Source organism: Ambystoma mexicanum, chromosome 9 (genome assembly GCF_040938575.1).
Source record: "Ambystoma mexicanum isolate Mex_15411 chromosome 9, UKY_AmexF1_1, whole genome shotgun sequence".
Lineage (NCBI taxonomy): Eukaryota > Metazoa > Chordata > Amphibia > Caudata > Ambystomatidae > Ambystoma > Ambystoma mexicanum.
In genome coordinates this window covers 1257368722-1257390085 of record NC_090931.1, presented here as the reverse complement: position 1 = coordinate 1257390085, position 21364 = coordinate 1257368722, and positions in this window count along the sequence as shown.

The window sequence follows — 21364 nt, the reverse complement described above, 5'->3', positions numbered from 1 at the left end:
CGAGATTGAAACAGATACAACTGTATATTACGCACAGGGCATATATGACACCCCAGAGGATATCAAGGTTTGAGAATGCGGGACGGCAAGCATGCCCCAAGTGCGATGAGGAGAATGCAGGCATGGTGCATATGTTCTGCTCATGCCCGGTCATTGAACGCTTTTGGAGCGAAGTGGAGAGAAAACTAGCAGAGAAGGGGGTCAAGAATGTAATGGACACAGTGTGGGCCTGTTTGTTGGGGGGGTTCCCAAGATCACAGAAGCTCAAGCATTTGAGTAAACTGAGGGATTTGGCATATGTGCTTGCAAAGAGGAGAATTGCTATGGGGTGGAAGACATGCCATAGACCGCGAGTGTAGGTGTGGTGGAAAGATTTGCAGAAATGGGCGGAGGCAGAAACCATGGTATGGCAAGAAACGAGCAACCCTGGGGGGGGAAGAGGAGACAGAGTCCCTGATGGCCTGGAAATCACAAATAGCAGAGCTGTTTGGGTCAATGCGAGACCCAGCAGAACCCATGGAAGGAGAGACCCTACCACAGGATGCAGAAGCAGAATGTGTAAAGTAATAGGCTCGGAATGGGGGGTGGGATAAGGGAAGTAGTGGCTAGAAATAAGCAATATACAATGGAACTGTTGATACATGCAGTGCCTGTTTGGTTTGTATGGTTTGGTTGAAATTAATAAATGTTTTTTTTTAAAACAATGTGTGCATCCCCACATGCATTCGTGCATCATGCATTTCAACACATACACCATTGATGTGCCTCACACATGACTGGACTCACATGTGGAAGGCTCATGTCCCTGCACATACACAACCATACATGGGCATTTCCAGACATATGTCCAAGCTGCACACTCTTGGCAAACCTCAACATGCACTGTGTCCAATCAGTACACATGGACACTTATCGCTCGACTCCAGACGGGTGTGCCTCTCAAGGACCTGGAGGTGGAGCACTGGGCGTATACGATCCAGGACCCTCATCTGGTTGTCGCTAAGGCAGACGTGGCACCCCTCTGCATCCTCTGCCTCCAAGAGGCGCCGGGACTTGCTGAGGGTCCTGGACCTGAAGTACTCCCAGCACTTCCAGACGTGTTGTATGTCTCGGGCTGCCACCCCCTCCACATTGATGGCAGCCACGATGTCCTTCCAGATCCTCTTCCGTCCTTCATTGTTGGCGCGTGCTCTTCCGAAGAGGGCATCATAATGCACCAGGACTTGCTCCACCAGGATACCAACTTCTGTGGCACTGAAACTGGTAGCCCTCTGCCTCTCTGGCTGGGAGTTGCCAGTGGTCTCTGATGGTGTTCCCCCGACATGGCAACCCCTGAGGCAGGTGTGGGTGGGCAACTGGGTCCTGGTGCTGGGCTGTGGATCGATGGAACTTCAGTCGGGACTCTACTGTTCCAGCAAGGGTGGTCACAGCAACTGGACCCCTGCAGATGGCTGATGTGCAGGCACCAAATCGCATGTGGCCAGCAGGCAGGCAGGCAGCAGCAGATGGCAGGTGGGAGCGGGCTCGTGGATCTGGGGGGCAGGAAAATGGCCTTCTGGGCAGGAGCATGGTCTTCTATGTGTTGTTGCGTGGCCAGCTTGATAAGGAGTGATTTGGCATGTGAAAAAACTGCACGTCATTGTGTAATTCGAGGAAAGGCCCTTAGCACGTAAGCACGTCTGTGACGTAACACGCACCGGTGTTTCCCTCCACACAGGTGCATAGTTATTGCACACGTGCAAAAACTGCATGTCCGGGTGTCACTGCGTGTGATTGGAGGAAAGGCCCTTAGCGCGCACGCGCGTAAGTGATGGCACACGTGTGGGCTGGGTTAAAAGGTACACGTAGGACGCCATTTTCTTGTATGTGGTTTTTGTGGCGGGCGAGCGGGTGATTCTTGTACTTCTTGTCGGTTCACACGCAATTACTTCACAATGGTTCCAATTCGTACTCCTTGTATACTCAGACAGCGTTCAATTCTTCTTTTGGCGGGGGTGTTGGCAACGCGCACACCCGCATCTTTTTCACATTCTTTTTCCAGGCAGATGGTGAGTCGCGCATGTATTTTTTATCTGTGGTTGCCCCCGTGTGTCGCGTACCCATTCAGAGGTCATTATAGCCTGCGTGTACCATGCGTACGTTATTTTTGTGTTTCTGGATGCCACAGCGTAGTGTGGGTTCTTAATTCCACGCACGTGGGCTATCAGGGGTCGCATGCATGTTAAATTCTGTTTTCGGGGTGCCTGAGCATTGTGTGACCCGTCATCTTCCTCCAGGGGTCACAGACAGCCTTGCTAGAGCACTAGGGTACATATTCCATCTAGTACCCTGCCCCCTTCACCCCAATTGCCCTGGACAATTGTTTACTGCACCTCCCATTCGCACAAGAACATCAGTGCCATAGTTGGGAGGCAACCAAGTGGTAAGGGAGGCAAAGGTGGCCGACCTCCAAGAGGTGTCCGCGGTAGGGGACATGGCCAGGATGTGCAGGGTGGCCCAAGATGCCAGTGTGTGGAGGACCAATCAGGGACACCTATGCCCCCGCCCCAATGGGTCAGGGGGATGGAGCTGACACCATCCCAGCTCAGGCCTTGTTAACCCCGCCCATATTGTTGACCGAACTGGCACAGGATGACTCACAGGCTGACTTCCGTGTCATCAAGTCAAAGCCACGTGTGGCGGTGAAAGTTGCTGTGACCAGGCCACGTGGATGTGGGGCAGCAATGTCATCTGCTGGCCCAAGTAGCCAGGATGAGGAGGCTGCAGGGGCAGCTGCAGCTCAATCCACCCCAGCTCTGCGTCACCCAGCCAGGACAGTGTTGGTCCAAGACCATCACACCAAGTTTGGTCCTGCCAACATCACCCAGCAGCCAATGCCTGCAGTGAGACCTTTGGTCATCGTGCCTTTGGCTACTTCCAGTGCCCAGTCCACCTGCGCTTCAGCCCCTACCGACCAGAGCAGTGTAAGTCACTCAGGGTCCTCTCAAGAGGAAGAAGGGTGCTCTTGCGGTACAGGCTGGGACCCCAGACACGGCTCCCCCCTCCGGCACGTCAAGGAAGCAGAGTTTCAATGATGTAGAACTAGACGCACTTGTGGGCTACGTGTCGGCCCATGGCTGTGACATGCTGGGGACAGCAGGGTGCAAGACTACGACTGCTCAACGTAGGGCCCACTGGCAGTGCATCACGGACCAGATAAGTTCCCTTGGATTCGTGAGGCGCACAGCTGATGATTGCTCTAAGCAGTGGAATGACATCAAACGCAGAGCAAAAAACAAGTTGGCTTCCAATCATGCCTCTACTCTGGTGACTGGCAGTGGATCTCAACCAGATGAGGAAGTACTCACAGAACACGAGACAATCGCTGGAGGCTTCATCACAGAGGAGCAGATCCAAGGCGTGGGAGACCTACCAGATCTTGAGTCAATGTCCGGTGAGTGGGCATGCATGTGTGTGCAAACCATGTGTATGTTGCTTGGGTGATGTGTTCTGATTGAGTGCCAGGTGAGGCTGTGTAGTCATGACTGCTATGGGTCACCTATGTGGTGCCTCCAAACCATCCCCCGGCCTTGGGTTTGGGTTTTACAGTATCCTTTCTGACTGCAGTTAACAATTTGCACCTGATTACCGCACTTGCCCTTCAACTGCCATCATGCCACAACATTGTTCATACTGTTTTCCTGTTCATTCTGCCTGATTGATAAAATCCTTTGCATGATTAACACACATTTTTGTGCCATTTTGCCCCAAATTCAACATACTTCAGACATAGATTTCACCCCACAATGCCCCACATTTGTTTACTTACTATGGGAATGATTTCATCAATCAGGCTGATTGAGTATTGTGCACCTACACATGCCCTGCACACAATCACTTCGGGGCCCTGTTTGAATGTTCAACATGACAATTGTCTTCTGTCATGTCCAAGTGACCAACCATTGATGTATCCATATGCCTGCCATCACTGTATTAGTGAACACTGGCTTTGTTGCAGCGTGTGGCACATGCGTGTTTTGTCCCACTCTTTTGCATGTTCTATTTCATGATGTCCATCTCACATGGATGGGTGACAGTGCTGATTTGCGACCATATGGGTGTCCTTGTCAAATCTGCCATGGCTATGCTACGTGCCATCTGTGTGCTGGCATGTGTCATGTATGTGGATTGTCCATGCCACTCACAGGCTAATGTGTGATGCAGGTGCTATGCAGCATGCAGCACATGTGTTGCTTTTCCATCTTGGAGTCCTCAGTGTCTGCTTTTCGGCTTCCCTTCCACTTCATTGCCAGTGCATGCATGCCAGAGTTATTGTCATGTGTGACATATGTCATTTATGTATTTTAAGTGCATATCTTGATGCCTATGTGTGTGGGCTGTGCTGCTCATGCATGCCAGGCACCAGTGGAGGATGTGGGGTGGAGCAGCTAACACGCACACTCTCAGCTGAGCTCCAGGCAACCTGTGAGGAGATCCACGAATCACGCAAGGCCTTGCAGGCAGAAATCTGTGCTACCCGTGAGGTGCTGCATGGGGATCTCTGTACCATCACCCTGCAGAACCAAACCTTTCAGATCTGCATGCTTGCTGCCATGGAGGAGCATGCCAGGGCTTTGCGTGGTCTGCCTCCCATATCACGCGCACCTTCTAATGTACCACCAGAGGATGATGACAGCGACAGCAGTTCTCCCACTATAGCGTAGCCGTGCAGGCCATGAGCCCATGGAGGTTTTTTTTTTCTCAACATCCACGCATGTGGGTGTTGGGGTGCAACCTGTACCTCCTCCGTCCTGGGTGCCCCCCGGTCCATACATGGCCATTTTTATTTTTTTATTTTTTTATTTTTAACAATATTTTACATTTTTTTTATTTTTCTTTTGGTTTTTTCATATTTCATTCCGAATTGCTAATTAGAATTAGAATTTAATTTTTTGATTATCTTTTTTCCTTCTTCTTTTTTCTATTTATTATTTCATTTTCATTCAATATTTAATTTGATTTTTTATTTTTCATTTAATTTTTTGATTTAAATTGTATTCTGATTTTTACTATTATTATTATTTTTATTATTTTGTTTACTTTCCATTTCCTTTTTTTTCTTCATTTAATTTGCATTTACTTCTTTTGTTGATAACCATTTTCTTTCAGATTGCAAATTCATGTTACAGTGTGTTGCTTTGTGTGGCTCCCGTAGGCATCCACTGTGTATTCCAGCTGGGCACATGCAGGCTTGTCCTGTGTTTGGGTTAGAAACCTGGCTACTCCTGCTTCCCCTTTCCATGGGCGCGCAAAGGGTGTGACCAAGTGACAGTAACTTACACAGAGGCATTGGGCTCCCATAAGTTGTGTGGGCAATCTGTAGTCCAAACTGTGTAGACATCCCTAGTGGGGATTGGTGTTGATTTCTCCACTGCATGGTTGATTTGTATATTGTATTACATACAGGACTTTTTGCATAAATACATCTAGCTTCTTCATGTCTTAACGAGCCCGTCTCCATTGCAGATGCAGTTCCTGTTGTATGCAGTACACTGCCACATTTGCCTACCAGCAACACACTGCAGTTGGAAGGGGTCGATGTGCTGCCTTTGTCAGGTTGTGACATTTGCAGTACTTTAATTTTGTACTGTCATAAGTTGGCACTGTTGGATCCTGTGCTAATGTTTTGTCTTGCTGGTAAGTATTTGTTCATGTGTGCTGTTTCTTTTTCATTAGTGAGAGGAAATTGTCACTGGCCTGTTTCCATTTGGGACAGTCTACTTTGTGACACTTGTGTCATGTGTTGTGCGTTCATTTGGTTGTTTTCACATAGCATGCCATACCATGGTGTGTTGGGTAGCTGAGATGGGGTTAGGGAGGGGTTGGGTGACATACCACTATTTGTTTGTAGTATTTTGCAAGGGGGTAGTCCTTCATGCTGCATGAATGTGTGCCTTTTACTGACACAGCATTGGGTGTGTTTAAGTAGCTAGGGATGCACACAATGTAGCACTTCCAGGTAAACAATTTCAGGGTGGTATGGTTATGACATTTGACTGTCCCTTTTGTCATCATCATAAATTGTCAGCTGGTATGTGCCAGGCCTGTGTGCACTCCGCAGGGGTGGGATTTTAGGTCAAGAAATGTGCCACAAGCTGGGTACGGGCTGCCTCACCACGTGCCCTTTCACCTCCCATGCGCAGCGGCCGTGCATGTGGTTGGGGATGTGGGGGCACCACCATGTCCACCGGCATGCCCCACCGGGTTGCAACATTGTGCAGGACACATGCTGCCACTATGAACCTGCACACTACTGGGGGCGCATATAGCAGCTGCCCACCAAAGCGGTCAAGGGAGCGAAAGCGTGACTTGAGCACTCCGAATGTGCGCTCCAATATGCCCCGGGTTGCAATATGGGCTGTGTTGTATATTACCTCGGGTGGTGTGGTGGGGTTCCGTATTGGCGCCATCATATAGGTGCTCAGAGGGTAGGCACTGTCCCCTGGGGAGCTGATAATGGTTGTCATTAGTTGGGTTTTCCCATTTCTCAGTGTCTGACATGCATGCATGTGCAGAGGCATTTGTACTCACCAATTAGCCATGTGTCTCCATGACACCCAGCTTCCAGGTCCTGGTTTAGGGGTGACATTCGGAATATGAAACTATCATGGCTGGACCCCGGATAGTTGGCATATACTGAGGTGAATATTCCCTTGGCATCACATACAACCTGCACGTTGATGGAATGCCAGTGCTTGCGGTTTTGATAGATGTGCTCAGTGGCCCTGGGAGGACGTAGAACCACATGGGTGTAATCAATGGCACCTAGCACTTTGGGGAAGTGTGCCACCCCGTAAAAGTCCTGGACGATGGCCTGCCTTTCTGCAGGTGTGCGGACTGAGGGGCGTGCAGTCATGATCGCCAACACCTGGTGTAGGCAGCGTGACTGCGTGGCCTGTGAGACACCCCCAACTATGGCACTTGTCTGCTGAAATGACCCAGTAGCCAAGAAGTGCAGTACATTGATCAAATTTTCTAAGGGGCTCAGTGCTTGGGAGCACAGGGTGGGTGATGTGAGGTCATCCTCCCACTCCCTGACCAGTTCTAGCATTATTTGTGGTGGAAACCTGTACCTCCCATAGACCTGGTCATCAGGCATCCCAAAAAGGCTGGTCCTGGGTAAAAAAATTCAGGGCCTGGCTATCCTCCTCCTCCTGCGGTGTCCCACGACCACTGCTGCGAGGAATGGTATATTCATCATAGCATATGAGCTTGTTTGTTGTTTGCGTGCACTTTTATGCTCGCGGGGCCGCTTACGCCTGCTTCCTGCTGGCGTACATGTTTCCGGATTAGCGTGTCTTTTTTGGCGCATGGGTTTCCCCTGTTCGATTCCATGAATACGTGTTGTTAGCGCGCGTGTGGGCATTGCGAGCATTTACTTGCGGTACTTCCCCCAAGACGCCCACATTTTTACGCGTCGTTCCCCATTCCACGTGTTACGCCCCGTGTTCCGCCACTTTTCTTGTGTGCGCTACACGTTGTGCACTTTTGCTGTGCGCGTCACGCACAGCGTTTAATGATGTGTGCACCTGTGTGCACCACCCACGGATTTGGCACACATCCCAGGGTTTATACGCGCAGCGCATTCCGTGAATCGACGAACGGCTGTGTGCGCGGCTTTAGCACGCGTGCACTGCGATTTTCACGCTTGTGCTCCGCTTTTCGGCGCACATTTATTCCATTAATTACCCTGAATATGTATTACCTTTATTAGCTGGGCAACATCAGTTTTTAAGATCTGTTGATCATTATACATGTTTTTACACAGTTCAAATAACGAAGTTAAAGTAGTTAGAAGTTCAGACTCGGTTCTAGTATTTCCCAAAAAGGAGGAATCAGAGGAAGAAAGGCTTTCATCGTTTTGTGGCAGGGATACATATGCATTCATAGCAATTGCGGTTAAATTAGGAGAGCTGAATAAGTCAACAGTTATAGGACAGCTGAAATCAGAGGTTTGGTAGGAATTTGCTGATGTTAAACTTGTAAGGGCCTCCAAATTTGATTCGGCCTCTAGGCTCATTGGTATGTCCATCATCAAACTGTCAGGTAAAGTAGTCACAGATTGAGTTGGATAGTCCCTGAGGTAGCAATAGTCACAGAAGGGGGAGCAAACCAAGCTTGAAGATTTATTCTTTGGTTTTTAAAAAGGATTATTTTTCCTCTCTCGCTTTCATCAATGCCATTCAGTTCACAGATGGAATTAGTGATGCCGGCCATGGTGGATTTTGCATGCTGTAATAGTATCTTTGTTGCTTGTTTTTTTTTTTAAATTACAGGCAGGTTTATTCCGCCAGTACATACTGCATGGTCAGAGGAGCGTAAAGGTCAATTTCTGGTAATTGCTTGCATTTTCAGGGCTGGCATATATTTGCAACAATGCTTTCCCACTTATGCTGTAGAAGGAATAATTTACCAAGGCTGAAAGGTCAAAGGACCCGCAGTCACTTCAGACAACACAGTGTACTTCTTTTATAGCAGTATATAGCAGTATATATGTAAAATGCACGCCAGCTTCTTCCGAGGTTCAAAGGACCGCAGTCACCTCCTAGCTCAGAGATGCAGTACTCCCAGAAAGGGATGTTTTAATTGACGCTGTTTTCCGGTAGTCCAGATTTTTAGAATTGAACAAACCTGCTGCAATTAGTCGGCTCACTCCACCAGTGATCACAGTAACCACTTTCTCCCACTTCTGCCATGGCTATACAAAATGCTGCAGATAAGTGTATCGAGCATGTGATGCCAATCTAAAAGTTTTCTTTTTTTTTCTTTAAAAAAAAAAAAGGCAGGTGCAAAAAGTGTCCACACTGTATCCAAATTAGTGGCAAGTAATTTTTTCAATCACCACCAGTGTCACCAGAGCCACCAGAGTCATATAACCCAAGACCTGGGATGAAAACACGAGTTGGGGGGGCACACCCAATTGGTTCGAGGGGCACCCAAACTACGGCTCCCTCCCCCGGCTCTGCTTATCCTGGATGGAGACTGCGTTTCAGTGAAAACACGAGAAAAACAATAAAATTAAACAGGCATTAGCAGATTTTGCACCGTTGGGCTGGCTGTAGCAAGTGATTTTTCACAAGCCCACATGTTAGTACCTCCTTTCCAATTACAGCGTTCCTTCACCAAAACACCGGATGTTCCCGTTGTCTGCAGCAGTGCATGTCTCAGGCTACAGCCAGCTAGTGCAGAGATTCTCCACCTTCATCAGATTGCACAATTTCATTTTTCGAGGGGCTCTTTAGGAAGAACCCCCAATGAACAGCAACAAACAGCTGATGTAGGCTTTTCCTTCCAGGCTTACCTCGAAGACTGAGCAGGTCCTTTTTAAAACATGTGCTGGCTCTGCCTGCTAAAGGTATATCCCCATCAGGAAAAGATGACAAGAACAATGGCAGCCATGAGCAACAAACAGCTGTTGTAGGCTTTTCCTCCAAGACTTGAGGGCCGAGCAATGTCCTTTTTAAAACATGTGCTGGCTCTGCCTGTTAAAGGTATATCCTCAGCAGGGAAAAATGCCAAGAATAACGGCAGCCATGAGCAACAGGTTTTTCTTTCCGGGCTTCTGAGATATAGGGATGTGGGGGCTGCAAGCAAGGGTGTTAAACTCAATTTTTTACGCTGGTTCTCTGTCGCTCTCCCCATTGGTTACAAACAACTTCTGGGTGTTGTTTAGACCGAAGAGTGTCTGCCTCCTAGCCTACTGGCCTATCCTACTCCCTCCCTAGCCCAACCCGCAATGATACATACCCCTGTCCTACTGGCCCATTCTACCCCTCCCCGTTCCATTTCCCACTGGCTCAGCCCCTGTCCTACTGACCTATCCCGCTCTCTCTAGCCTCACTCACACTGCCTCAGCCCTTGCCCTTCTGGCTCTTCCAACCCACTCATGGACCAAGCCCCTGTAATTTAGCTCCCTGTCATGCGGGCTATTTTCACCCTCAACTCCTATGTTCCTTCTTGCCTAGCTAACAGTTACTCATAATCCTTAGGTATATTTCTGTTGTATAATAAAGACCCTCGAATCTCCTAACCTAGGCTCTGAGTTGTCTATTGGGCCCACTGACATCACAGAACAGAGAAAATATCTCTAAAAAAAGTATATACATATAAACAGATAAACATAATCAGTAGCCTATACCCTCATTAACTCAGCCCCCCCCCCTGCCCTACTGGTTTATCCTGCCCCTGTTTGTACCCCAATTCATATTGACTCACCCCTGCACAGATGGCGCACCCCCTCCTCTTCCAGCCCAACTAGCACTGACTAGTCATCTGATTTAATAGTCATTCTCCCTATCTAACTCACACTAATACTGATCTTTGCCTTACTTGCTTATCCTACTCACTCCCTAGACCATCTATCCCATCCCTCTACCCTCTTTTCTTACCTGATGAATTCGCGAAACAAGTCCTATCTATGAAAGCCTCCTCAAGACAGGTCCATCCCTGCTCCTCCAAAACTATTAAGGACCACATTGATACCCTTGGTCAGGCACTTGCCGACTTCTGCAACCTCTTCTTTGCCTCTGGATTTTTCCCCTCCCCTATGAAGCACTCCCTTGTGCATCCTCTCCTCAAGAAACCCACAGCTGATCCATCTTGTCCAGCTAACTATAGCCCAATTTCCATTACTCTCTTTTTGGGTAGGCTCCTGGAAAAGCTTGCCATCTCTCAGCTTAACCTTCACTCTGACTCAGTTGGCTCTCTCCATGACCACCAATCTGGCTTCAGAGCTGCCAGAAGCATGGAAACTGCTCTCCTGAACATCTGGGAAGACCTGCTCGCCAACATTCCCTCTGTCCTCATCCTACTTGATCTCTCCTCTGCTTTTGACACGGTCAACCATACCACCCTGCTAAATCTTCTCTGTGACAACTTGGGTATCACCGATCAGGCTCTGGCCTGACTGACCTCTTTTCTCTCTGATCGACCCTCCCAAGTACAACTTGGGTCCTTGCTATCCTCTATCTCCCTCTCTACCCACAGTGTTCCCCAGGGGTCTAACCTCTCACCCTGGCTTTTCAATCAATACCTGTCAACTCTCGCCTACTGCATTTCCATTTTCTGCTCAAATTTCCAGTGCTATGCTGATGACACCCAACTCATTTTCAGGCTTCCCTCGGCCACCTCCTCTCCTTCCCTCATTTCTGACTGCCTAATCGCCATTCAATATTGGTGTGCCGCAAATGATTTTTGTTTAAACGCCATATACCAATCAACTAATGATACCTCGCATCAATAGGTCAAAGGCAGGAGGTATAGGATTTCCCTTCCTCGCACCTAAGCTTTGGAACTCCCTCCCCACTGACCTCAGAGCTGAAACATCGCTCTTCTCCTTCCGCAAAAAACTCAAAACTGCCCTCTTCAACTAACCATGCTCTCCTAGTTACCTGCCTCTCAATGTATGTATGTAATAAAAGAATAATCTCGTCCAATGTAACACCGACAGACCTGAATTGTATGTAACTAAGTATAAGCAACACTGTAACAAGTGCCACGATGCCTTCGGTCTGCTGTGCGCTCAACAAATGCGAATAAATAAATAAATACATAAACACAATTATTTTGTGGATTGATAATTTCACTTAATTCTTCTGATGTTAATAGCAATGATTATACAAATTGACCAATAGCCAATCCAGCTCATGCAATTCCACATCCTAGATCAGCCAAAGTACAAGGATCTCCTGCCACAAGACCATCCAGGAGTTTGAGTAGTAGAATTAGTTATTGTTATTTTCACCATCCTTTTAGAGTAGTCACATGCCTGAGAATTAATCATCAGTTTTCCGTTATAGAGCTGAACTGCTTATTTGTTTTAGGGACTGGTGGGCTCCTGTTTTGAAGTGGGCATTTAATGCAAAATGCCAGGGTCATTCAAGGCCAGAAGCCTGCAAGAGAAGCTTAGTAGTCCCTTTGTTTAAGAAAGGGTTAATAGCTGACCCCAACTGTTATCGCCTGATTTCTCTCCTGGATGCCTCGAGCAAAATATTTGAAAGTTGCCTTGTCACGAGGCTGGAAGAATGGGCATTGGAAAACAATGTGCTCCTAGATAGTCAGGCTGACTCTTGGAAAGTACTTTCTATAATGGATCAATGCTTTTTATTGACAACCATTGCAGAATAATATGCCAAAGTGAGGAGTTGTCGGGTATAGACTGCCCTTCTTGACTTATCTAAGGCCATCAATTCAATCAATCAAATTTTATTATGGAGAAAGCTCAATGACATTGGTCACCTCAAAGCAACCAAGTCAAACGATTACTCAAAGGACTTTCCGTCAAATAGAGAGCTAAAAAGGCTGTGCGCTTGCCCCGATTCTTTTTATCCTGTTCTTGTCAGATTTCAACCCACATAAACCGCAGTTAGGATTATCCACCCTTTACTAAATAGGATTACATTCAGTGCACAGATGTATGCAGATGGCGCAGTTTTATTAGATATTTCTCGTGGTGGCCTTCAGCAGAGCTTGCAGTATGTTAATTCATATTTTAATGACCATGGATTGAAATAAAACCTGAAAAAACAAGGATTACGATAATTGGAAAGGAAGGGCCAAAGAGCAGTTGGTTTATTAATAATGAAAAGATAGAGATTGTTAATGTGTATAGATACTTTGGACTGGAGTTTGCGAAAACTATTAGTTGGGGGGTACATTTGAAAAAGGTTGCCAAGCAGGCCCGTTAAATTATAAGGGGCTACTTTGCTTCTATCATCGATATGGGGGAAAACGATTGGACAAATGCCTGTTAGTGCTGGAGGCAAAAACCCAGATGACAGCCTTATATGAATCTAAGATCTGGGGCTTTATCCCCTGTGCAGGTCGGGAGGTTCTGCAGAATGTATTCCAGAGGAAAGTGGCAGAGTTATTGCCTAGTACCCTTGGTGATGCTCTGAGCCGCAAGTTAGGAGTCCTTAGCATGACCTCTCAAGCACAAATAAGGTTTCTCAAATTCTTTCTGAATATCCAGTTAGATCCCTCCATAAATAGAAATATAGGAAATGCCCATATGGAGATGGTGTCTTCACCCACAAAGCAAACATTTAGCTGGTATTGAAGCGTGTTAAATTAGATGTAGAGGTGGGTTTTGGAGAGTTTGCTGTTTTTTAGGAATATGCCTAAAGTACAACGCAAGGCCCTTCTTAAAAAAAGAGCGGTAAAAGTGGACTATGGTAGGATTCTGTCCAGAATAAAACAATTGCAGTCTTGAGAGCTGTACAGTAAAGTGTGTGAAGGCTCAGGGCCAACTAACGTTAAATAAAATGTAATTCGCAAAATGAAGTCCCCTGAGTATTGAAGAATAGTACTCATGATAAGATTAAATGTACTACTATCTTTAAAAGCGATTAAATGTCCTTTCTTAAAAGCGATTAAATGTACTATCTTTAAAAGCCTGAGTTGTTTGGGTTCTGACAAACTGTGCTCCTGCCATATTATTTAGTTACGCTATGCCAGGTTATCCATGATTTGTATGGTCTATAGACGCGCACGTGGCTCTGTAAGAAAGTGGGTCGGGTAGGTTAGTAAGGGAAGAGGGATAGCTTAGTGGTTGTTCTCTTCTGCTGGTGCTTGCAGAACGAGGAAAAACTGGCATCTGTGCATGTTAGCTTTCTAAGTGTGTTTGGATTGTGTGCACTGGGGTTATTGTGTCCGGAGAGACAACGTCCAGTGTCGTTTGTTTGCGGTTGTTTGTTCCTTTGGTGGTTGTGTGGGTTGTGTGTTTTGTGTGTGGTAGGACTGGCCCGTTAGTTTGTGTGTGGTATGTGTGGGGTATGCTGAAGAGGAGCGAGGAGCAGGCATGGTTCGTCATATGCTTTTTACAGATTTTAAAAGGATATGGCTTGAGCCTCATTTTATCAAAATTCGGTCATATAGGGGAGGGAAAAATATTCATAGTGATGAAGATTTTTATGTATGATTTTTTAAATTCTGTTAAATTGGCACTTATGAAAATAGCTAGAGCATTCTGATATTCTTATATGGATTGTGATTATGTATGTTTTTATTGTGTTAGATAATGAATGTTGTATATGTTTTATATTAATGGATAGTTTTCAGAATAAAAAATGCTTATCAAACACCCATCTTCTCACTGTCCTACAAAGTGCATTCTAAGCAATTTAAAGTTTACTTTAAGGTGGCACACAGCCACTTATTCACAATCATTCAAAGTGTCTGTGGGGTTTTGGATCAAAAACTGGACCAGCAAATGTTTTGCAGACTTGGGATTGAGCTAAACAGAGCCGCAGCTCCACATCAGGGCCTACATTCAGTTCATTGTATACTAGGCCTTAAAATTCAATATGGCGACACTCCTGCCATGTTAACATGCTGATCTCGCTCTTACCACAGTACGTTCCGCCTCCATCTTCCACCTACTTCTGCTCTCTCTTCGCATCCCACTGAAGAACATAACGTTGTGTACTACTTCTAAGCACAGGGCCTATAACAGTGTCATATCTATAACCGCTGCAACCGCAACATTAATATATGTGTTGATCCTTCTGTGTTGCTACATGTGGTATATTCTTCTAGAGTGCCCGCCATGAAACAATACCCCCCCATCTCCTGCTAAAACAACCCAATGCTCTAGATAGTTCACTGGATCGGGTGGAGGGTTTGAAATCCTGCTCTACTTTCACCATTCTCTGCTTTACAAAGCCATCATATTTATCAGTCTGGGTATACACGTTTGTTGTAAGAGTAGGAGCTCTACCTGTTGTTATTGACACCATCATAGTCGCACTCTTCGTCAGTGTTTTCGTACAGCATCTCAAAATCATCTGACACAAGCAAAAAATCATGAGCAGAAAAGCTAATATGGGAACCAGTAACTGCTATTTCCAACCACAATGGGCCCACGAGAACCATTCAATCAAACCAGTCATCAGCCTTTACTCCTGCTTATTTCTCCATGCCAATCCTCAAATTGTGAAGGGCCCCTATCACATGGGTCAAGGACCTGTTGTCTGTCTCATTTGGGAGATGTAAGTGCAACAAGACAAGACAATTTCCTGGCACGCTCCCCCTCCTTAGCCATGAGCAAATCCAGAATGTATCTGTTCTATAGGGTCATGAGCCGTATAGCCCGTAGTTCAGTCTTAATGGAATTGAGATCCTGCTCTGTTCGGTTTGCCAACTGAAGCATCTCCTACCTGGTGATCTGCAAAACACCTGTTTTGTCTTGCTAAACAACCAAACTGGTCCGGGATCGCCTTTAGTTAGTCAGATGAATCTTTCGACAAGTAATTGGATCTTCTCTGGCACCGAAGCCTTGGATGGGAGCTTAGTTGTTTCTGTGGGTGGCACGTTTAGTACTGTCAGATGAGAGTCAGGAACTACCACGACTGCTGAATGCAAGATGGTCAGTGAACAGACATCCCTTCATAATGGTGGGAGGTGTAGGTATGCGAATTGTCCATACGCCTAATACACATCCACTAACGCTGATGTGTCTTTGGTCAGATGAAGGATCAAGAGTGATTTATTGCAATGAATGTTCATTCTTACAGTTACTGGGCCATTTCATCAAAAGTAAAAAGAATAATGCAGTGGTATCTGCACTTTTGCTGGCTTCTTACTTAACTCAACCATGTCAGCTTTGGCACATACTTTCCCCACATTCTGCCACAGTTCTGATTGACCCGTGCCACTACATCCCCTGAGAACCCCAACAATCTCCCTTCTGTCCAGCTCGTTACTCCTCCCACCCATCTATCAGAAAACAACACATCTTCCATTTTCAGCAATGGTCTTATTTTACAACAGGCTTGTTCTTTCTTTTTGGCACACTCTTCATCATCTCTGTCCATTATCACTGTTTGAAATGTGTGCCCTTTGAAAGTACTTTGTACTCTGCACACAACAAGGTGTACTAAAAATTGAGTCATAAGAGGTGGCATTTTTTGAGGTTAAAGAACTTGGACACACCTGCCATATGAGGAATCAAAGAGCATACATAGGAGCTCTAATTTAACCTCGCCCTCCCCACTTTGTGCATGTGATTATACCACATATTGTCTGTCTTGGGGTAGTGCACATCCACAACAGTATTCAGAATTACACTTTCTAATTATTATATTGTATCTCTGCCTAGGTTTCCCTCCTGTTCTGTGCCATTCCCAAATATACATATGTGTCATTCCCATCCCCCCCTTTTTATGCCATAGCCATATAAAATAACCACATGAAAACAGTACAAAAATACCACAAACAATACAGCATATACGCCAATTATTATTCATTTTCTAGAGAAGGTGGAGAAGTACCGGGTGCTTTCTGAACATCAGACAAGTGAACTCAGTACTGTAACTCCTTTACATGAACCGTGAGCGGGGTATCAACAGCTACTGTATAAGGGCCCTGACATCGTTGTTTGTTCCATTGCTTCACAACATTCTGTACACACACCTAGCCCGCGGGATACAGTTGTGGGACTGGTAAATTCACCGGATCTGTCAATGGTTTCTCAGCTGGATTTTCTCTTCTCTTCTAGGAGCAATCTGTCGAGACAAAATATTAATACTTTCAGTTAGCTCCTTCAAATACCCCTGAAACTCCTCCCCCATATACGTCTGCTCCCTTATGAACATCTGATGCTTTGTGAGTATGTGTGAGATGTGCATGCATTCTTCTTCCCGTCACTATCTCTTACAGGGACAAGCGATGATCCTTACTTGGCTGCATTCTCAAGCTAAACAAAGCTAGAGGGGCACAATGCAGCCAGTTCCTCCCTAACATAGTACCCATTTTAGATAGTCTGGCTTTTAACAGTCTGTTTAATTGTTCAAAGGTCCCGTTGGCCTGTGGGTGGTAAATCAGACACAGTTAGTGTTGTATATAGGAATGTCATTTCTTTAAAAAACTTGTTTAAAAAAATGAATTCCATTAACAGACTTTAGGACCTCACATATCCCACTGAGAGGAAAAATCGTACATACCAGAAATGTAGCTGCTGATTTAGCATCTGGTTGTGCACAAGGGCCAGCCTCAACCCAACATGAAAATGGGCAAACCACAACAGTAAGATAATAAAAATTACTGCACATGTTTAAAATATCCATGTGGAGTTCCCAGAAGGGTGCAGTTGGATGAGGCAATGTGACGTGCAACATCCTACTGGCATGCCCTCTGCTGTAAAAATGACAAGTAGTACAATTTACCACAAATGCATTCATTTATTTATTATTGTTTGCTTGTTAGGCACTTATACTCCAAATACATTTTGTTTCAAAGCTCCCTCAGGCCAACAGGGAGGGAACATGGGAACATTTACAAACAAAAACAGTTGGGGAAGGGATGGGTGAACCTATTATGTCTTGTGAGTATTCAGAACATGCAAGTGCAGCAAGGAAGAGGGCAGTGGGGTAGGAGCTGAGGTGTCCATGCTCGAGGGTGAGCCACAGAAGAAGTGCAAGTGCTATGCGGTCAGGAGCCGCGTTGGGTGGAAAAGTGTGAGTCTCCAGTGTGGTGAGTGTGCCAAGGCAAGTGCTGATGGTAGACAGAAGCTGGTGAGATTAGATGTGACTGGTCAGGGGTCCAAGATACCAATCACAGCAACCGTGAGATTAGCAGAGGAGAGAAGAAGGGAAGGAGGAGAAAAAGAGGAAAGTCTTGAGGTGCTTTCGGACTTTAAGAAGGTCCTGCTCAAGGATCAGAGAGAGTGGGAGGATGTTTCATGGGAGGGATCCAGCTGAGGAAAGTTAACGACCTTCTGTTCTCTGTTTAGTGATCTGCTTTTAAACAAAGGGAATTGTTGCCAGAGGAACATAGAGGTCTAGAAGGAGATTATTTTGTTAGAGAGAGTTGCAGATAGTGTGGTCCCCGGCCCCAGACAGCCCTGTGGATGATGCAGAGGGATTTGAATTTGATCCGTGCAGCAACCAGGAGCCAGTGGGCACATTTAGGGCAGGAGAGATGCAGTCCCTGGGCTTAAGGCCAAGGATAAGTCTTGCTGCTCAATCCTGGATTAGCTGAAGGGGTCACAGAGTGGAAGAAGGTAGATTGAGGAGGAGGCAGTTGCAATTGTCAAGCTTAGAGAGAACCAGGGCTCGGGAAACATTGAGTTTCTGAGGGAAGTAAGAAAAGGAAGAATTATTTTGAAAAGGAAGAGTTGACAGTAGAACTTCTTGACAAGGCCCTCGAGTGTGAGGGAGGAAGGAGAGAGAGGAGTCAAAGATGACTCCAATATTTCTGGCTTCAGAGGAAGGAGCAGGGGGAGAGCCCAAGGTGAGACGCCAGAGAGAAGGGAAGAAGGAGGGCACAGAGGTCCCAATTGGAAGGATCTCCGTTTTGCTGGCACTGAGGCAGAGAATGTTGGAAGTGCACCAGGTCTGGATGGCACGTAGGCAGTCAGGGATGAAGGAGAGTGCACCTGAGTCAGCAGGAAGCTTGAAAAAGAGTTGAGTTTCATCAGCATAACACTGGAAGTAGGGAGAGAAGGAGGAGATGAGGAGTGCTAGTTGAGCAAGGTAGATGTTAAAGAGCCATAGGGAGAGGATAGCTCCCTGTGGGTCACCACAGGTGGCAAAGGAAGTGGGAGAGGAGAAGGTGCCCAAAATGACCTGGGAAGATCGGTCAGTTAGGAAAGAGGTCAGACATTCCAGTGCCCGTTCCGAGATACCAAGGCTATCATGGAGCCTGTGTATGAGGATGAAATGGTTGATAGTATCAAAGGCAGAGGAGAGATCAAGTAGGATGAGGACAGCTGGGGAGTTGGAGTCCAGGGATGCAAGTAATTCTTGTCAGTTGTTCAGAAGAGCAGTTTGTGTGCCCCTGGATGCTCGGAATCCAGATTGATGATCGTGGAGACCACTGACAAGTTCCGTGTGCGAGTTCAGTTGGGGCAAGGCCAGCTTCTCCAGCTGTTTCACGAGGAAGGGGGTTATTGATTGATTTGCCATTTTTACTGCTTGCTTGTGATTTTAGAAACATTTTATTAGTGCTTTATCAGAAGTTCTTAGGAGTTTATCTCAATTTTTCATTTTTTATTGATAATTGCTTTTCGTTTTCTTGGGAGTTTTCTGAAATTACCCACCTGCTTCTTTGCTTGAATAATTTGCTGTACTTCCATGTGTACTTGCTTCTTAGCACCACCTAGATTCAATTAAACTTTTGTCTGCTCATACGAGTGGAAACTACATTTTCCATCATTTCTGTGGTCCATGTGTGCCTATTTCTCATTGATCAGGCGCGTCAGAGTCGTTGTGTCAGGGGCTAGCCAATCAGTGACGGTCTTTAAAAAGCCTGCCTTGCCTTTCCTTCCCTTATTGCCATTTTTACTGTTTGTTTGTAATTTTAGGAACAACATTTTATGAGTGCATTATTAGAAGTTCTTAGAAGTTTATCTGCATTTTAAAATTCAGTTTAGGTTGCTTTCGGCATATTTGAGTTTTTATTGATAATTGCTTTTAGTTTTCTTGGTAGTGTTCCTAACTTACCCACCTGCTTCCTTTGCTTGAATAATTTGCTGTACTTCCCTGTGGGCTTGCTTCTTAGCACCACCTAGATTTGATTTTACTTTTGTCTGCTCATACGAGTGTAAAGTATATTTCCCATCGTTTCTGTAGTCCATGCGTGCCTACTCCCCATTGGTCAGGCGTGTTAGCGCTGGCATATCAAAGCCTAGCAGGTCAGTACCCCTTGGTGAAAATGGTGCAAGGACCCCCGCTGTGGGTGTCCATAGCGTGGATATCCTCCAGCGCTTTCTTGGAAAGGCGTCCTCCATAGGGGTAGTGAGTTCCTCCCTAGCAGCACAAGATACAGTGAGGCAAAGGGTAGTTGTGCAAATTGCTTGCATGAAGGAACCTTTTGTAAAATACCTGCATGCCGATCCGTTTGTCTCAGTGGGAATCAGTTGGTAACTGTAACAAACATTGCAGAGCAGAATGGAGGGCAAGTTTGGGAGAGTGGGGATGACTACAATGCGGACACGTGCCTGGAAGGGCCAGGGGGAAATGTATTAGGGTCTGTAGAGATAGGCACGCCTAGTCCCCCTCCTCCTTACAACAAGACTCAGAACTCTGGAAGTGGTCACATTTTGTGTGTAAAAGTAGTTATTTTGAATACTAGGTCACTTCTTAAACATGCGTTAGAAGTAGCAACCTATATCAGTGATCAGGATGTTGGCATCTATGGAAACTTTGTGCCGTGAGGCAGCAGGTCCTACCTTAGCGTTTGCCATTCTGGTTGGATATAATATGATCCAGCAAGACAGATTAGAGGGGAGAGGAGGCAGGATTGCCGCCATCCTTAAATCTAACCTGGATATTTGGCAGGTTGTTTCCCCAGGTTTCGAGGGTAATTAATTATTACACATAAAGATAAGTATGGATGCTGAAACCACCTTCAATCTGGTTCTGGTGTATAGACCACCTTCCCATATGCCAGATTTCTGTAACCTTTTGCTACCTATTCTTAAATCAGATACAAAGCGGTTATTTACATTTTTGCCTGGGTCATAGTAATGATCCTCTTGCCACATCTTTGGAGGATTTACTGAATAATCTGGGTTTTGAGCAGTTGGTAAAAATACATCCACATGTTAAAGGGAATACTCTAGACTGGGTCGATGTGCATAATATCAAAGCTGATGATCTAGTGGTCTCCTCCTGCCCATGGTCGTTTATTCACCTCAACATCATTTTAGGATCATGGAAAAAAAACAGGGTCACTGTAAGGAATATAAAAAAACAGACTCCTCAAACCTTGGAGCCTTGGTTGTTACACATGGTTCATGAGCTTACCAAGATGGAGACAGTGAAGAATATTGCCAGTACTTACCTGTGACACTTGCAGGAGGCCACTAAAACCCTGGCACCTCTGAAAACTAAGAGTGTCTTTGAAAAAAAGGCAATGACTGGTTTACTTCTGACCTACAAAGGCTGAAAGCAATTAAAAATAAATGTTCAACGCCTGTAGAGCATTACAGGATACCCCTAGCTTGGAGGCTTACAAGCTGGCTGTGAAGGTTTTTAAAACAGCAATTATAGCAGCAAACAACACCAGAAAAGAAATTGCCTCAATTATAGAAATTGTAACTCACAGCTCACAGTCGGAGGCCAAAGACATTTTTAAAATACTAAGTGAATTAGAAACTCTGTACGTGAAGAATTCGTATACAATCGTAAAAGGTACCTCTTGGTGTACTCTCATTCAAGATGCCATACAGGCCAAACTGGACCGGATAAATAAGGATATTGAGAGCAATCAGAGGAGTATGGGAACCATGGTTAATACGGTTCATGCGGTGGCACCAATACAAACATTCCAACAAATGCAGTTCAATTTTAAGGCTATATCCGAACCCGAATTAGCCAATATCATT